Here is a 15,223-nt window from a genome sequence, read left to right on the forward strand (position 1 = left end):
ACATACCCCCATCCTGCAAGAAGTGGTCTCGTTTCCATGCTGGCAGCTCGGAGGAAGCAGACAGAGCAACTGCCTCAGAGTTGTTTTAACTTTCAGAGAAGTCACTACTGGGCCGGGGTGCTACTGTCATTCTATTTTTAAAGAGAAAGAATCCTTTCGCTTCATGAACCGATCCAGAATATTCCCCCAGCTCCAACTCTCTGCTATCTGACAGCATTTCTTCCTACAATGACAGAGACAGATATTAAACTGCTTTGGATCTTTTCTAATAAGACCTCAAAGAGAATCGCGGAGCAAAGTTGCCAGCAAGAAACCTCCTCTCCTTCCCCCAAAGTTCCCAAGTTTTCTTGCTGGCGTAACTAACATTTCCCATTAATGCAGTTTTATTGGGTGGGCAACTGGTGGGGAATTAGGCCACATAGCAGGCAGCCTGGGAGCTCCAAGTGCAGCCTGTGCACAAAATCAGTCAGAGCAATTGCTGCTTAAAGTGTATCCACATTTTTACTTGCTGCATCTTCTCTTTCTTCAGACTATTCCCTATAAAATGAAGCAGTCAGCACGAGGAAAATCGTTCTGCTATTTTGATGCTTTCCAAAGTTCCCCCCACTTCTTCTGTAGGCTCTTAAAATAAAATGCTTCAACCTGCACACCCTGCTAAGCATGCAATTAATATATACAATTTCCCTTTATTGGAATACTGCTTTAACTGAGTTATGTGCAATTCTTGCTCCATCCAGCAACAGAGATGCTAAACTTTCACCATCTGTCCAAAGGTTATCTATTCAATTGATTGCTTAATGTTAGATTCCTACACTTCAGACTCCCATACCTACCTTTAAAGTATTCAGTTTTTCCAGAGTTCTCAGTGCCCAAAATTCAGACCAAGAACAGGAGGTTCAAGGGTTCGGCATCTGTGCAAAACCAGGAAAGCTTTTAGGTAGGAGCCCACATGCAATGAGAACCCCCAGCTTTCCAACAGCCTTCACCCTGCACTGTGTGCACTTGAGGCGATGGGGCAGAGAGCACATGGTCCTGCAGATAGAACAGAGTCACGTCATGCGCAAACGCACTCATTGTGCACTCCTTTGGAACTGAACTGCAAACGGCATATAACAAATGCTGCCCTACCAAAAATAAACCCAAACCCTCCAAGTACGGAGCTCATTTATTTCAGGGGACCTGAGGTTGTGATTCAAATTGTCTCTTGACCCTTCTGATGGAGCCAAATAAGCACAGTCACATTGCTGCTGCCTCTATCAGTGTTTCATACAATAGCAAGGATTTTTTCCATCAGATCTTTGTAAGTCACTCCCATGCTACAATGCAGCATTGCATAACAGAATATTTTTTTTCTTTCAGAGTACATTCATTTCGACCCTAATTTTCTCTACTCTGATGTATATGTGTGAAGGTATGATGACTTGCATGTCTCTGCTGGCAGAGAAATCCCTTATTTTTTGTGTGAGAAAGGACTGATCTCACCGTAGTACACATCCTATGCAAAGGTTACACTTCTAGCTTTATTAGCTCGAAATCTTTGTTTTTCTCCCTAAAATCTCACAGACTCATTTTCTAACCACTGGGATATAATTGAAGCCCTCAAAGGCAACCAAGTCTTGGCATGTGGGTGGCCTGCACATACCTCCTGTGGCAGGACGTGTGCCCTCAGCTTGCACTGGTTTGAATGGAAACTGCAGGCACCCAATGCACTTCAGCAACTTGTCCTCATTATTGAATGATTACAGAGACAGAACAAGGCGGGCCGTCCAAGAGCTCCCTACGTGCTCATCAGGGCAGCTGGTAGGTGTTGACCATAAACCAAAATATGCTCTTTCTTCAGCTGCCTAAAAGAAAGCTGCTCCGTGCTGCAGTTCTGGCCCTCCATCTCCCAGTGCCTCTCTACCTGACTGCTTCACAGAACAAAAGGGAAGAACGAGCGTTAGGCTCCATCACCATAGCTTCAGCTGTTAAAAAAGGAAAGAGGGAAAGAGAAGGCAGAAGGAGCTATCTTTAGCAAAGCACCTATGTGTGCCAAAGAAAACACTCCGTCAGGCCCCCACCGTGAATCTCATCGACCACTTCTGTGCTCCCTTGGGCCCCGCGGAAGGGCAGTGTGGTGGCACACAGACTGCATTCAGAGGCACCTACGTGCTGCAAATGACAAGTGCCCAGCAGCCAACCTCTTCCTTTTCATGCCCTTTGCAAAAGAAACTCATGGGCAATCTCTGAGACGGCGAACTGATAGGGGCAGCAGCAAGTGAACAGGGAAATACGAGGATTATGATTGTTTGTAAATGTGTTACTGCTTTAAAAAATATTAATTTCACTGTATATCAACCATATTCAGGGAGATTGAAGGAGTGCCATGGATTGCACAAGAAGTGGGTTTCAAAATGTTTCCCCCCATTGATCAATCATACAGCTATTGTACCTTTTGAAAACCTGATGAACACACACACGGTGGCAGAAAATCTATGGTAGGCAAACAAATCAATCGTCTTTCGCACTGCATTTGACTGGAATGCTAAGATCACAAATCAAAAGCCTCCACCTGCACCTCACGGACTGCACTCCTTACATAAAGGATTGTGATATCCTTATCCCAAGCATGCTTTGCTTCCCTATGAATTTTACAACACGTCAATGAGCAAAGGATCAGCACAGCTTTGGTTCTAGAGCCTGGCACCCAAGAAAAAAGCACAACACCTTTGTTTAGCATTAAGCCAGCCTGAGACTGGCACGTTCTGGATTTACAGCCAAAGGAACATAGGAAGAAACACAGAGAAATAAAGTCTCTAAAGACATAATGTTGGTTTTGGTCTGTGGGTGGTATTCTTGCAAACCACAAAGCATAAATGCCCTGTCCAGGAAAATCGATCATTATGGAATGCATTGTGTGCCTGAGCAAAGCTCTCTTTGCAGCCATTTCGTACTTCTGCCACAAAAATAAGTCAAATAAGAAAAACAACCACGAAATAATTCCCATTCTTTTTCCTTACCTCCCTCCCCAGTCTGTTTAGGCTTGTAAATACACACAAATACATATACATGTATATTTATGTATACACGCACACACACACACTCTCTCTACCTTCAGCACAAAGACCTATCTCAATAGATTTCTGCACTGAAATAACAAGAAGAAATTGTAAGGAAAAGGAAGGCAGTGAGTGGAGAGGCGAGGAGAAACCAAATTACCTCGTAGCAGCACTTGATGAGATTCCTTACCGAACGTGCGCTGCCATATTGCTAGGCCCAACTCGACGAGGAGTGCTTTCTGGAAGACAAAATATTTACGGATATTTTCATGGCCAGATCTCAAGAAATGGATCCCACCATTACACACGCAGAGGCTGCAGCCTTAGAAGCAAAAGGAACAGGCAATCCTAAGGGAGGAATTCCTCCCCCCACACGACTTTCCCCCTTTTTAATTTCATTTTTTTTTAGGGAAGCTGGTTTGCCACGTTCCGCCTCGGATCGATCCATTCCTGCCCACCCCAACGCAGCGATTCCAACCCACGGAAACAAAACATTTCTTGCAACACAAACATCTCAGAACTTTGCCAATTCTATCGGCACCAAAGCGATTAAGGCAAATAAAGCGCCATGGAAGTTGTAACAGCAAACGCATCCCCTGCTAGTTAGTAACACACATCCACTTCTCCCACTGATTAGTTATCATACAGAGATCCTTATCCAATTAAAGTCTGATAAAACAGAATCAAATAGGAGGATCGTTACCTGCTTTTGAGAAGGTTCACCAAGCAAGCATTTTAAGCTTTTTGACTCTTTTAACACTGATACAAGGAATAATTATTTCTCGCTGCCGATGCGATTGTTAAAAGAAGCGAAACCCCGGATTGTGGTGGCTTCGTGGATGCTATTCTTTTTGCACCACAGCAGGATTCTTGGCTGCCAGTCCAAGCTGCTTTCACTTGCCAAGTTTTAAGATGCCGGTTTTGCCTTTCATTTTATTGTTCCTTTCGCAACGTTAAAGACCGACTTAAAAAACCATGCACAGCTGCTATCGGGGAGGGGGGGGGGGGGGAATTATTTGAATTTTGCACAAGAATGGAGATGAGGAAGGAGCGCGCTGTGATGTAACCACAACGACACCCACAGAAATAGTCCGATATTGGGGGGGACGGGCTCGGCGCTCCCAACCCTGCCGTCTTCCCTGCAACGCGGTTGGGATCTGGCATAAGGGCAGGGAGCCATAAAAGCGCCCACATATACAGCCAGCCATGGGTGGAGGGTTCTACCTCGCCCCCCTCTTCCCCCTCTTAAAATCCACTGACAACCATTCCTCCCCACCAAGGATCTCTTGCAGGGTGAGCTGAGGTTGGGGAGCAGCCGAACAAAGGGATCCCACCCCGTGCACCCAATGCTGCTGGGAAGAGGCTCAGCACTGTGGTGCCAAAGCTGCCACCTCACTCTGGTTGGGGGCTGTGAACCCTTGCACCAAAAGAATTCACATATGAGAAGAGAATGATTTTTTTTTTTATATGTATATATAAATTTTAAGGAGATTGTGTAGAAGATGGGATGTGATTTTAAAAATAAAAATTACCGTAGATGAACTTAGTTATTTCGTTTTACTCAATGGAAAAAAAAAGCCATATGATTGGGGATGGTACCAAAGCTCAATGCCTTTCAAGGACCAAATAGCCACCCAAAGTTGCCTGTGATCCACCGCAGACTTTGACCAGCCACAAAACATACTACAAGGGCCCCCACCCAAGGTACAGCTACACCGTAAGGCACGGAGTGATGCAGCCCCTCTGCGTGCTGGGGCAACACACACTGCTTGCAGCCGGCTGTGCACCTTGTATCCGGGCACAGAAATCCCTCCTGTGCACATGGCTGAGCACGCAGAGGTGTGTGCAACCCTCCAGGCAGTGCATGGAAGCTGTTTCCAAGTGGCGATCACCCAGGGTGCAAACAGCTCCGACACCAGCTGTGCTGTGCAGAGGTTTACGGCTGGCTTTGCAGCAGAGCGAAGCGCAGGAGATGAACACAGCCCCCGTATTTCATATTTTTAAGAGGGGGGAGAAAAAAAGAGAGAGAGAAAAAAAAAAGACAGGCTACAGACAACCGAAAGCTCCCGTGAAAAGCAACGGGCTGAAACAAAAGCGGCGTGAATTATTAATAAGTGGGGAAAGAAAAACAGAAGCTTTGTTCTAAAGTGGAGCCATAAGATGTGAAATTTCAAAATCAGATGGCTCGGTCTGTGATTTCTTTCATTTAAATGAATTGATCTGTTGCTAAACTGCTGCTCCCGTGCCAAGAAAGTTTTAACTCTTTCGGCTCGGAGCTCCCCACGTTGTGCTGTTCTCTCTCCCGTCAACTGAATCGGAAAGCAGAAATTAAAAAGCAAAAGGGGGGGGGGGAAATAAAAAGCAATGTGAGCTTAGAAAAGGAGGGGGATTAGACTCGCAAGCACAGACAGAACACAAAAGAGCCATGGGATGGAGCGTCCCAGTGCTTCGTTAGAACTTCTACTGTATAAACAGCGGGATTCTTGTTCTTACAGTGCTGCTAAAACTTGGAAAGGAGACAGAAAGGCCTTCAACCTTCACGATCCCACATACAGCACTGCGGGGCGAGCTCAGCAGAAACACAGCGCCTGCCCTGAGTTGTGGTAAACATTCACTTACCGAGAGTGCCTTAAACATTTCCAAAACACCCTTCTTTCCTACATGTGTTTGCCTATGGGAGAAAGAACAACAAAGCAGACTGAGAAGCTCCCCAGAGCGGCCCAAAAGACAGCGGCTTTGGTAATATTAAGGGAGAGTTCCCAGCACCATCCCATTTTGCTCTGAGTTTGTTGTGCCCGCGTAAAAACGTACCTTCAAAAAGTTTTAAAAAAATAATAAAAAAATAATAAAAATAATTGAAAATGGACACAAAATGAAGGATAATTCCAGGGAAAAAAAAAACCACTTATGTGCAGAACAACAAGAAAAAAAATAGGTATTTCTATAAGGCATCTCCCACTTTCCAGTTCTGCTGCAGTTCCCCTGAACTGCTGCTGCTCGCTGCAATCTGCTGCCTGCTTAAGCACGGAATGACAGGCAACATCTGTTTGTATGGAAGCCAAGATCAAGCCTTCACTATTTTTTTGGCTCCGTTTCTTTCCTTTTTTTTCTGTTGTTCCCCTCTTCCCTCCTCCCGCCCCCCCCCCCAACCCCAAAAGCTCCACAGGAAAAAAAATAGAAGGAAAAGAAAAAGTAAAAACAGCACGGCAAGATTTTGAAAGCAACTCAAGTGAGGCAGCAACTATTTTCCCTTGGGTTATTTCAAGGTACAGCACTTGGAGGATAACTCTTCCCTCTCTCCACCCTCCCCTGCTCTCCCCACCCCACATCCCTTCCTTTGCCCCGTTGCTATTCATACAGTATCACACACACACACAAACCCAACGTACCTTCATCGCTTTAAGGCCACTCCCTCCTGTGGGGAGGGGGTTCTTCTGTAGGCAACTACAAAAATGGTACGGGGAGGGGAATGAAGGGACAGCCATGCCACAGTGCTCTCACCTTCCCTCATTTGTTTCCCTCCTTCCTCCATTTTACGGGCTATAAAATGCACGGCGCATATTTTCAAAATCAAAGAGTTTGTTACGAAATAAATAACACCCCCCCTCCGCCCCCCCAAATAAAATACAATAAAATACAACACAAATCAGCTCGGATCCAAACACAATTCAAATGACTAACCATGTCAGCCCACTGCCAACTCTGTGGCAAATCGGGAGAAAGCGCAATCATTCCACATGCTGAGATGTGAGCAACTGGAAAGAAACCAACTCTGGAGAAGTCACAATGCAAAGTATTACAGTGCTCCCAACCCCCCTCCCCACTCCCCCCCCTCCACCCCCCAGCCCTACTGCCACCCCTCCACGGGTCACCCACCCCACCCCATCCCCCAGGAAATTAAATAAATAAAGCAATTAATTAATTAATAAGCCACTTATTTGACAAAATAAAAGGAAAGGAGAAGGGAAAAAAAATAATAAATAAATAAAACAACACAAAACAAGAGCAACAAGCAGAGCTATTGAAAGACTTAGGGAATGTTTTATCCGCTGGTGGTTTGGGACAACGCGTGCACGCATACATATCCCATAGAAAATAATTATTATATATATATATATATATATAAATCAGACAAGTTGCTAAGGAGACTTGTGTAAACTCGGAATACAGGCACAGTTCTGGCCTTTCCCCCTGTATTCCATCTCGTATTCCGATCACGCACCACTGCGGCACGATTGCACCAATGCACTGCATTAATCTTGGCCTTAAACGGGCTGACTGGCAAAGCAAACTGTGTGTATATATCATCTTTCAAACTTAACAAGTTAAAGGGAGAGAGGGTGGTGGTGGGTGGGGAGGGCTGGGGAGGGGGGGGGCGGGAACCTTCATTCTGAATATAAAATATAGGAGCTGCGCTTAGTAAGGGAATTTTAAAGAGGAAGCGCTATGCGGGTGCATGCAGACAGCCACGCTCCCTCCCTGCCTTCCCTTTCCCACCTCTCTGCTCACAGCCCCATCCATGGCACATGTCTGATGCCCACCAGCCATGCTGGACCCCCCCGCCCCCACCTCATTCTCCCATCACAGTGGGGTGATACATATTAAACAACTTTTATTTACTTCTTTTTTTTCCTTTCCCCCCTCCCCCCCAAATTTCTGTTGTGTGTGCCCCCAAACCATTTTTTTCCACCTTCTACTATCAGCATGAGGGATATTAAATCAAGCCTGAAGCATCTGTGGAAGGTGACTGCAGCCGCACAGCACAATTCATTCCTCAGTGACTGACAGTGCATCATTAGGCCAGGACAAAATTACATTTGTGTTGGTTTTCTTCCCTCTTCTTTGTTATTTGGGTGCAGGAAATCCATCACCCTCCTTAAACCCTCCTTCCACTTCTCCATCTCCAACCCCCTCCCACTGACAGTCAGCACCCGCCTCTCTCTGCTTTGTGCACCACATTTCATGAGATGAGCACATCCCATGGGGAATCCAAATCTACAGGCTGCAAATTCAGCAGTGCAACAACACACCAGAAAAGCCAATGCTGCAGGCGGTGCCCTGGAGCAAACCCCAGCACACTGCCCTGCTTTCAGGTCCAGCTGAAGGCTTTGAATGCTCCAGAATGGGAACCCGCGCTGCCCTAACAAGCATCACTTCCCTTTATACCTGCAAAAGCACGAGAGGTGAGTCCATCAGCCTAGCTCCAGGATTGCCATGCAGCATATGGGGTGATGCTCACTCCCTGCCCCAGTGCTTGCTGTTCATATGAGGGACCTGAGCCCTGTGCTGTGGCAGGGCTGAGGGTGCTGAGCAGCCACACATCCCGCTGGCTTTGTCTCGGCTGTGATATATGATGCAGATGGATGGCTGTGACTAATGCTCTTGACAAGGCATAAAGGAGGGACAATATGGAAATGTGAAAGAAAAAGTATAGTTGGACTCTGAGCACCGTGTGGAGAAAAGAGAGGCCGGCCATCGAGAACAACTCTACTGGCATCTTCCACTTAATCTAATGACAGTCTCACTCATAAGAGCATTATCACGGCGCCCGGTGGGGCCAGCTCGAGCAGCATGCTTTCCTTTCAGCCCCAAATGACAGTGTGAGGGCATTACCAATAAAGGAGAAAATTATAAAGTTCTAATCGCTAAATGCCGGCTCCAAAGTAAGCCAATCTGCGGCACTGCATAGAAGACTAAGAGCAAAAGGCGTGTTTTAAAGATGCCTTTGGTGGGTTAGTGGTGAGAAGGTGGTGGAACCACCAAGAACTTCAGTCCCTGGGATTCTGAGGTGTCCTGCATTGCTCCCACACATCAGTTCTCATTCTGCACGCATAGAAAGCGAAATACTGAGCTCACCTGACTGCTTCTTTAGGTTTGAGAAGAACCACCTGAAACAAAAACACCACATGAATGAGCAAAGCTACCCACTTAAAAGGAAGATTTGCCTTTTCTTTATTGCCCTAACAAGTAAAGGAAAAGAAGGAATAGTCATCAAAATATTCTCTCTGATCTAACTGTGCTTTTTCCACTTAGATGAAACCACACGACTGAATGCTTCTCAGCCCCTGTGTGCAGATGCTCCAAGGCCTGGATGCAGAGCTGGAGCTGCCTGCAGGACACTTTAAGAAGTTGATGGATCTTCACTACACATCAGACCTGCTGAGGGTGAGCCAGACCCACAACTCAGAGAGAGAAAACCAAGTTAAGAGAGCCCTGCTTGAAGGGGAAGCAGAGCTCGACACTAAGCAGAGCTACACCCACACCAGCTCCATCCAAATCTGTGCAGACCACAGAGAGGACAACCACGTGTGCACGGCCCAGACACAACTTCAGCATTTTTCCAAGGAAAACAGAACCCAGAGGTCTCAGGCCACTGTACAGCAATGAAATAAATCTTCAGTCCCATAGGGCAGGGTATCAGCCAGGTGCTGTTATGGGCAGAACACTGCAAAGAAGTAAGGCAAGGTGGAAGACAGACAAATATGCTGAAACCACTGCAGATGCAGTTGCAGGTATTTCACATCCTTTCCCAGCTCTGGGTTCTCTGGTTTTTAGAGGAATTTCCAGCACTGAGGTTGTCTAAGTGAGGCCGCATTTTTGTTTTGGTTGCAATTTGAAAGCCACTATTTTTATCCACAAGTCCCCCAAAGCATCTGTTTCTCTCCAGCTATTTAAGACTTCCTTTTGTAAGACCTAGTTAGAGGTATATCATTAGTTTTAAACGTTCCTCTTTGCAGCAGCACTTCCATTTTATCATCGTTATGTGTGTCATTAGCTGTGTGTTTGAACGGTGTAATTGGAAGATGAGGGGATAAAATCCTTGCAGGGGGTTTGAGAGGTTAATTCTCCTTGTGCAAATATTTTGGGACAACACCTACTATTTGGTACAAACTGGTGCATCTCCACCTTTTCAAGATCACTCTTTAAAGCCACACCAGAGATTGGACCACTTTTTACTGCTCCATCACCAATATCTCCAAGTGATGGACAAGTAAGAAAGTCCTTCTCCAATCTCATGCTGTGGCAAAACACACCCTCATATTCACTTGACAGGCAAAGTACATCACTGCCTTCCCAGATGTAGCAGGATGTACAGTGTTGTTTTCATCACCCAGCTGCCAACTGAAAGCTTCTCAAAAGAGCATGGATGAGCATTAACCTATGGCCAGCCCTTTGGAAAGCCATCAGTGCTCAGCAGACCCCAGCTAACAGCAGGAGGCATGCAGAGTGCTGAGATCACAGCGGGCACATGCAGCTCATCCAGGCTGCCCAGCCCTACCTGGAGCTGCCACTGCCTGCCACGTGCCCCCAGGGAGAACGTTTGCACACACCTACACATTCCTTATGCATTATCCCATGGGAGGTTTGCTCCTTTGGCCACAGATTCGCTGAGCTCCAAGCAAAGCAGTCCTCAAGGAGAGAGTGCAAAGAAATAGCTTGACAGGCACCTCATTGGATTTGGAAGTTGGATAAAAACCATGTGAGACAGATGTCCCATTAAATGCTGGTGTTTTTAAAAAACCTTGAAATTTCAAACAAGAAACATTACAGTCCAAAACTGGACAAATGATTGTATACATTATTGTAGGCACACAAAGCTATGGGAGACTCCAGTCTTCCTTCCCTCCTGGCACAAAGCTGGGAGGTGTCCATATCAGGTACCAGGGAGTCAAACCTTCATCCCACTCAGGGCTATTCTTCACTAAGTCCTTCTCCAAAGAATTAGACCTCAGTGACCTGATCTCCTGCATCTAACTAAAACACAGCCATGTAGGCGTGCAGAGTTGTCTCTTCTTGGCCATACTTTCAGAGTTATTCACAGAGATTTCCTGCACCTCCAACTGAACCCAGAGGATCCAATTGAACTCTACCTTCATTTCCCAGTATTGTTAACCTCAACCATCCTGAATTGGGATGCTCTTACTGTCATCATGCTGACTGACTAGCATTAATCACTGTGTTCTTCAAGCTCATCTAAGCTTCTGAGCCTTTGCTTCCAAATGTTAAACTGTTTCCCCCCTATAACCGCATAGGTTAGAACACTATTTTAACTTGAAAGCTGTTTAGAAAATAGCCTGAGTCACACATCAGGAGCTTCCAGTACTGCACATTCACTATTAAACTCATGAGAGCAGAGCATGGTGTTTTTTACAAGCAGGGAGTGGAGGCACAGCAAGAAGGAAGAGTTTTCAGCAGTCGTCACAGAGGAAGTGCACAACAGTGTCTGGAATTTATCTCACATCCATTGGTTCCAATCCAAAATGCTTAAACCACAACATCATCCTTCGGGCCCAGGACACCAAAAAAATATATCTTTAACTCTCGCACTGAGCCTATTTTTGCCTTGGCTGTGCCAGGACAGTTGGATGGGAGCTGAAAATGGCCAAGAGATTCTTCTAGATGCTGATGAGGACTTCTAGTATCCAATGTATTTCTTTTTAGTAGGAAGTGCTGTGACCCTATTTCCCCCCAGCATAGAAGCAGGCAGAAAATGAAGTAAAACGTGTTGATCATCATAGCAAGAGTGATGGCTGAGGAGGGAAGGAAGGAAGGAGGGGTAAAAAACGCGTGTCTGCATGCTAGATAGCAAAGCAAGGAGGGTTGGAGCAAAGCAGATGAGTATCTACAAGTTGCCAATCCTATTTAGGAATGAAGGAAAGAACCCCCATGGCCACTGCTGGACACAACCAAGAGGAGAACACACCAACTGTGAGCATCATGTATTCCAATGGGAGTACAGAGCTTGCCTTGGGAACAAGGATGAAGCAGACAGAAAGTGTTGCACGTGTTGATGTCAAACCTTCTGGAGATAAAGCGATGCCTCCCTGAGTCGCTTACATATCTGAGACCAGAGCAGTTGTAGTCGAAATGCATAGTCCCAAACTAACCCTCACAGTTCAAGTAATGCCATATCTTCCTTTTCCTTGCTTTTGTGTAATTGCTTCTTTAAAAGCCCTGAAGATGTACAAGTAGAAGATGGCTCGTTTGTCACAGCAATGTTTATTGTTGCAGATGAGAGAGAGAAGTTCTTCAGACCTGCTTTAGATTAGGAAGAGACAGGAGAAATAAAAAGAGCATCTGACACCAAAATAAAACTATTTTGGTCACTGCCATCTCCCTTATTCTAAATGAAGCAATTGTGGGCTACGTTTGCTTTGCATTCATAATTAGCAGACAGAACAGATGGCAAAGGCGTCACTTAAAGCCACACGTCCGACAAAATAACCCAGGCTGCCAGTGCCATTTTTCTCTAGGAACAAGGAATACTTTCCCCTCTTCTTCCCATTGAAACGCATCCCAAAGAAATGAGGCCAGAAAACGTTTGCATCAAGTAGGGGATTCACCACAGAAAGGAACCCATTGTGTTTTGGAGTGTGCTGATTACTGGCTGAGAGCGGAAGAAAAGGGCAATAGCAAATGGATTGCTAAGAGTACAAAAAATAGGAATGGAAACTAGCGATACATTGCCAGCAATGTAACGAGGGGCTCAAATAAACATATACTCACTCCTCCCTTTAGTCTTGCAGTTCAAGCATAGACTGGAACTCAGGACATCTGTGCCTCATTTAGAAGGCAGCTGAATGGGAGAATCGCTATCACTGAAGGCATCTGTTGTCCCACACCCATACCTGATCCCTTCTGTATTAAATGCTCTTATCCTCCCAATACCTATCTCAGCTTAAGAGTACTGAAAAACTCACTGACAAACAGGAGCAGCAAGGCTTAATGCATTACCCATTGCGTACGCACAGCTCCTAACCTCAGCCAGGAGAGCCTCTTTCACTAGAAAGCTGGAGCAAGGCCAAGCAACGTGAAATGCATGTGTGGCACTCCCATCCTATTTCCTCTGCCACAAGCACAGACAAGGGCTGAGATATTCCAAAACCACATGCTAACTTGCTGAAAGCATTTTAATGCTGGTTTTTGGTCCACTGGATAGTGCAGTGCTCTGCTTGGCTTGTGACACCCAGAACATCGGTGTGTGAACATCTCAGAGGAACAGCATCTCTGGGGAATCTCTCCTGACAGCTCATCTTGTGTGACAAAGACCCTTTGTTAAGCTCCTAACCCTCCTACAAAGCTCCGGCAATTTAATCACGGTGAGTACCCTCTGTTGTTGGAAAGAAAAAGACTGATACAGTTTCATTCCTTTTAGAGTCTCCTGAGGTCCTCCAGCAGCGCTGCTGATGGGCTACAAGAGGATTGCACAGCCACTTCCTTGGGCAGCCAATGCATTAATACCACTGCATCCCTGAGAATAAACTGTTCTTCATACCAAACCTGATGGCTACTGTCACGACTCCTCTCTGTGGCCAACCACCCTCCTGAAAAAGGCAACCCCCCCATGGGAGACCCAGCCTGGCCAAGCCCCACCTATCTCCCAGGCAGCTCCACTTAAGACCATGCAGCATCTTCTTCCTTCACCTTCTGAATCTGCCACTTATCTCCCTTCCTTCCCTTCACCCTAAAAATAACCCATTATTCACACAATCCACCAACAGAGCGATCCCACTGAAGTCAAGGGTAGGCTATGAGACTTCTGAAAAACCAGTACGCTTCTAATTCAGGCAAAACGAGTTCAGCAGTTTAACAGGTGTCAAAATATTCCTCCACAGGGCTTAATAAAAGCAAAAAGCATTTGGACCCAGAATTCAACAGCAGCAGAACTAAGCTTGTATACTTGTTATAGAAGCATACACGTAGGTTATCCATCAGTTCATCCCATCTACATCCATACATGTTACCCACTGCACCACATTCTAGGCAGATCCACATTTGATATTTCACCTCTGATAGAACTACACAACATCAGTTAGAGGTATTAGATCTTTGCACAGGCAGACAAGCAGAGATGGGGTGAATCCCAGTGCAAAAGGGGGCAATTCCAAACCCCCACAGGAAAAGCCCTTTACAAATGGGTCATCTTTATGTCCATCTAAGTCTTAAGCACCTGTTGTTGTATGGCATCCTACTATTTCCTCATGGTGGGAACATTAGCTGATAGGCGTAACACAGCATGATTCTCCAAAGTGCCATGAAACGTGCAACCATCTCATTCTTGCCATCCAACTATAACTTCAAGAGAGTGAAATCAACAGTCTCACCACCAACGTATCTATTACTGATGCTCAATGCCATTTGCTTTATTTTCCTTTATTTATTTATTCAATTAAGCCTACGGATACCCAAGGCCATGTATTAATGCTACGTATTTATGGCACTCATTACTTCTGCAGCACTACTTAAGTTTCCCGTCGCCCAGGTCAGGTAGGTTGGTTCTTTCCCAGGTGTGATTTTCACACAGTTTCCTTCTCACCTTCTGAAGGCCTCGGCCTCTCTCAGCCTCTTGAAACTCAAACTATTGCATTGATTTTTGCATTTCTGAGCATGCCAGAAAGCCTCAGAACTGTGTATTACAGAACATTTAACAACCAGACCGTTGATATTGCTTGGGGCTTGCAAAATATAGATAAAGAAGTGCCCTGACCCAGCATTAAGACATACTTTCTGGTACCAACTTTAAGGTTCCTTTGGTTTTCTGTCCTCTCATTACAATAAATGATTGCCCAAATTTCTCAAAAGGGCAAAACTCAAATCCATTTAGATGTACCCATGCAGTAATACATAAAATAATAATTAATAGGTTACTTAGATAAAGGCTTTCCATCTTAGGGCAGAAGCAAGTATTAGTTAATTAATCATCAAGTTGGCATTAACTTATCTTTTGGCACCTACAATAAAATGTAAATCTAAAATGAGCAGCGTTGGGGGGGGGAACAAAGAAACAGGAAGCCAACAATAGTTTTGGAAATGGATGACAAAATCCAAATGTTCTGCCTCACTGCTGCTAAATTAAGCACAGCGTTATCAGTGCAAAGATTAAAAAGGGAGAGATTTTCCTCTGAACCTTAAGTCACACATCTTAGCTGCACAGGATATGACAGCAACAGTAAAGACAAGAGAATTTACTCACCCTGAGAACAAATGGAAATGAAAAAAGGGATCTGCTCAGGTCTTGATTTCCCCAATTGAAATCCTACAGAACAGAAGACAAAAAGGAGAACATCAGTTTGCTGCATTTAGCAATCAAAGAAGTGATCCCCGCACACCTTCCCTCCCAGACAGCCACTCTTGCTTTGCTCTGCCTTCACTCTTCCTTCCCCTGGAGGGCACCGCACAGGGGA

At 45.4% G+C, this 15,223-nt stretch overlaps 1 protein-coding gene and 1 long non-coding RNA gene across 13 annotated transcripts in view; one reads left to right on the forward strand and one right to left on the reverse strand.

Annotated features, from left to right (window-relative positions):
- Nucleotides 1–15,223, reverse strand: part of LOC107324204 (uncharacterized) — a 123,549-nt gene that overhangs the window by 31,132 nt on the left and 77,194 nt on the right. For 4 of the 12 annotated variants that reach the window (XR_014938255.1, XR_014938258.1, XR_014938257.1 and 1 more), the window contains exons 8-14: nucleotides 15,013–15,075; nucleotides 8,895–8,926; nucleotides 6,428–6,793; nucleotides 5,658–5,709; nucleotides 3,199–3,277; nucleotides 834–911; nucleotides 7–223 (exon numbers count right to left, since the gene is read on the reverse strand). The gene's annotated coding sequence lies outside the window, so the exon portion shown is untranslated. The other 8 variants (XR_014938259.1, XR_014938260.1, XR_014938263.1 and 5 more) reach the window with 8 other exon arrangements.
- Nucleotides 7,968–14,521, forward strand: LOC146755287 (uncharacterized). The gene is made up of 2 exons (XR_014938279.1): nucleotides 7,968–8,221; nucleotides 9,072–14,521. It is a non-coding gene; the product is annotated as an uncharacterized LOC146755287 (long non-coding RNA).

Source organism: Coturnix japonica, chromosome 34, assembly GCF_054131305.1.
Source record: "Coturnix japonica strain WE chromosome 34, WE-NBRP24, whole genome shotgun sequence".
Classification (NCBI taxonomy): Eukaryota; Metazoa; Chordata; class Aves; order Galliformes; family Phasianidae; genus Coturnix; species Coturnix japonica.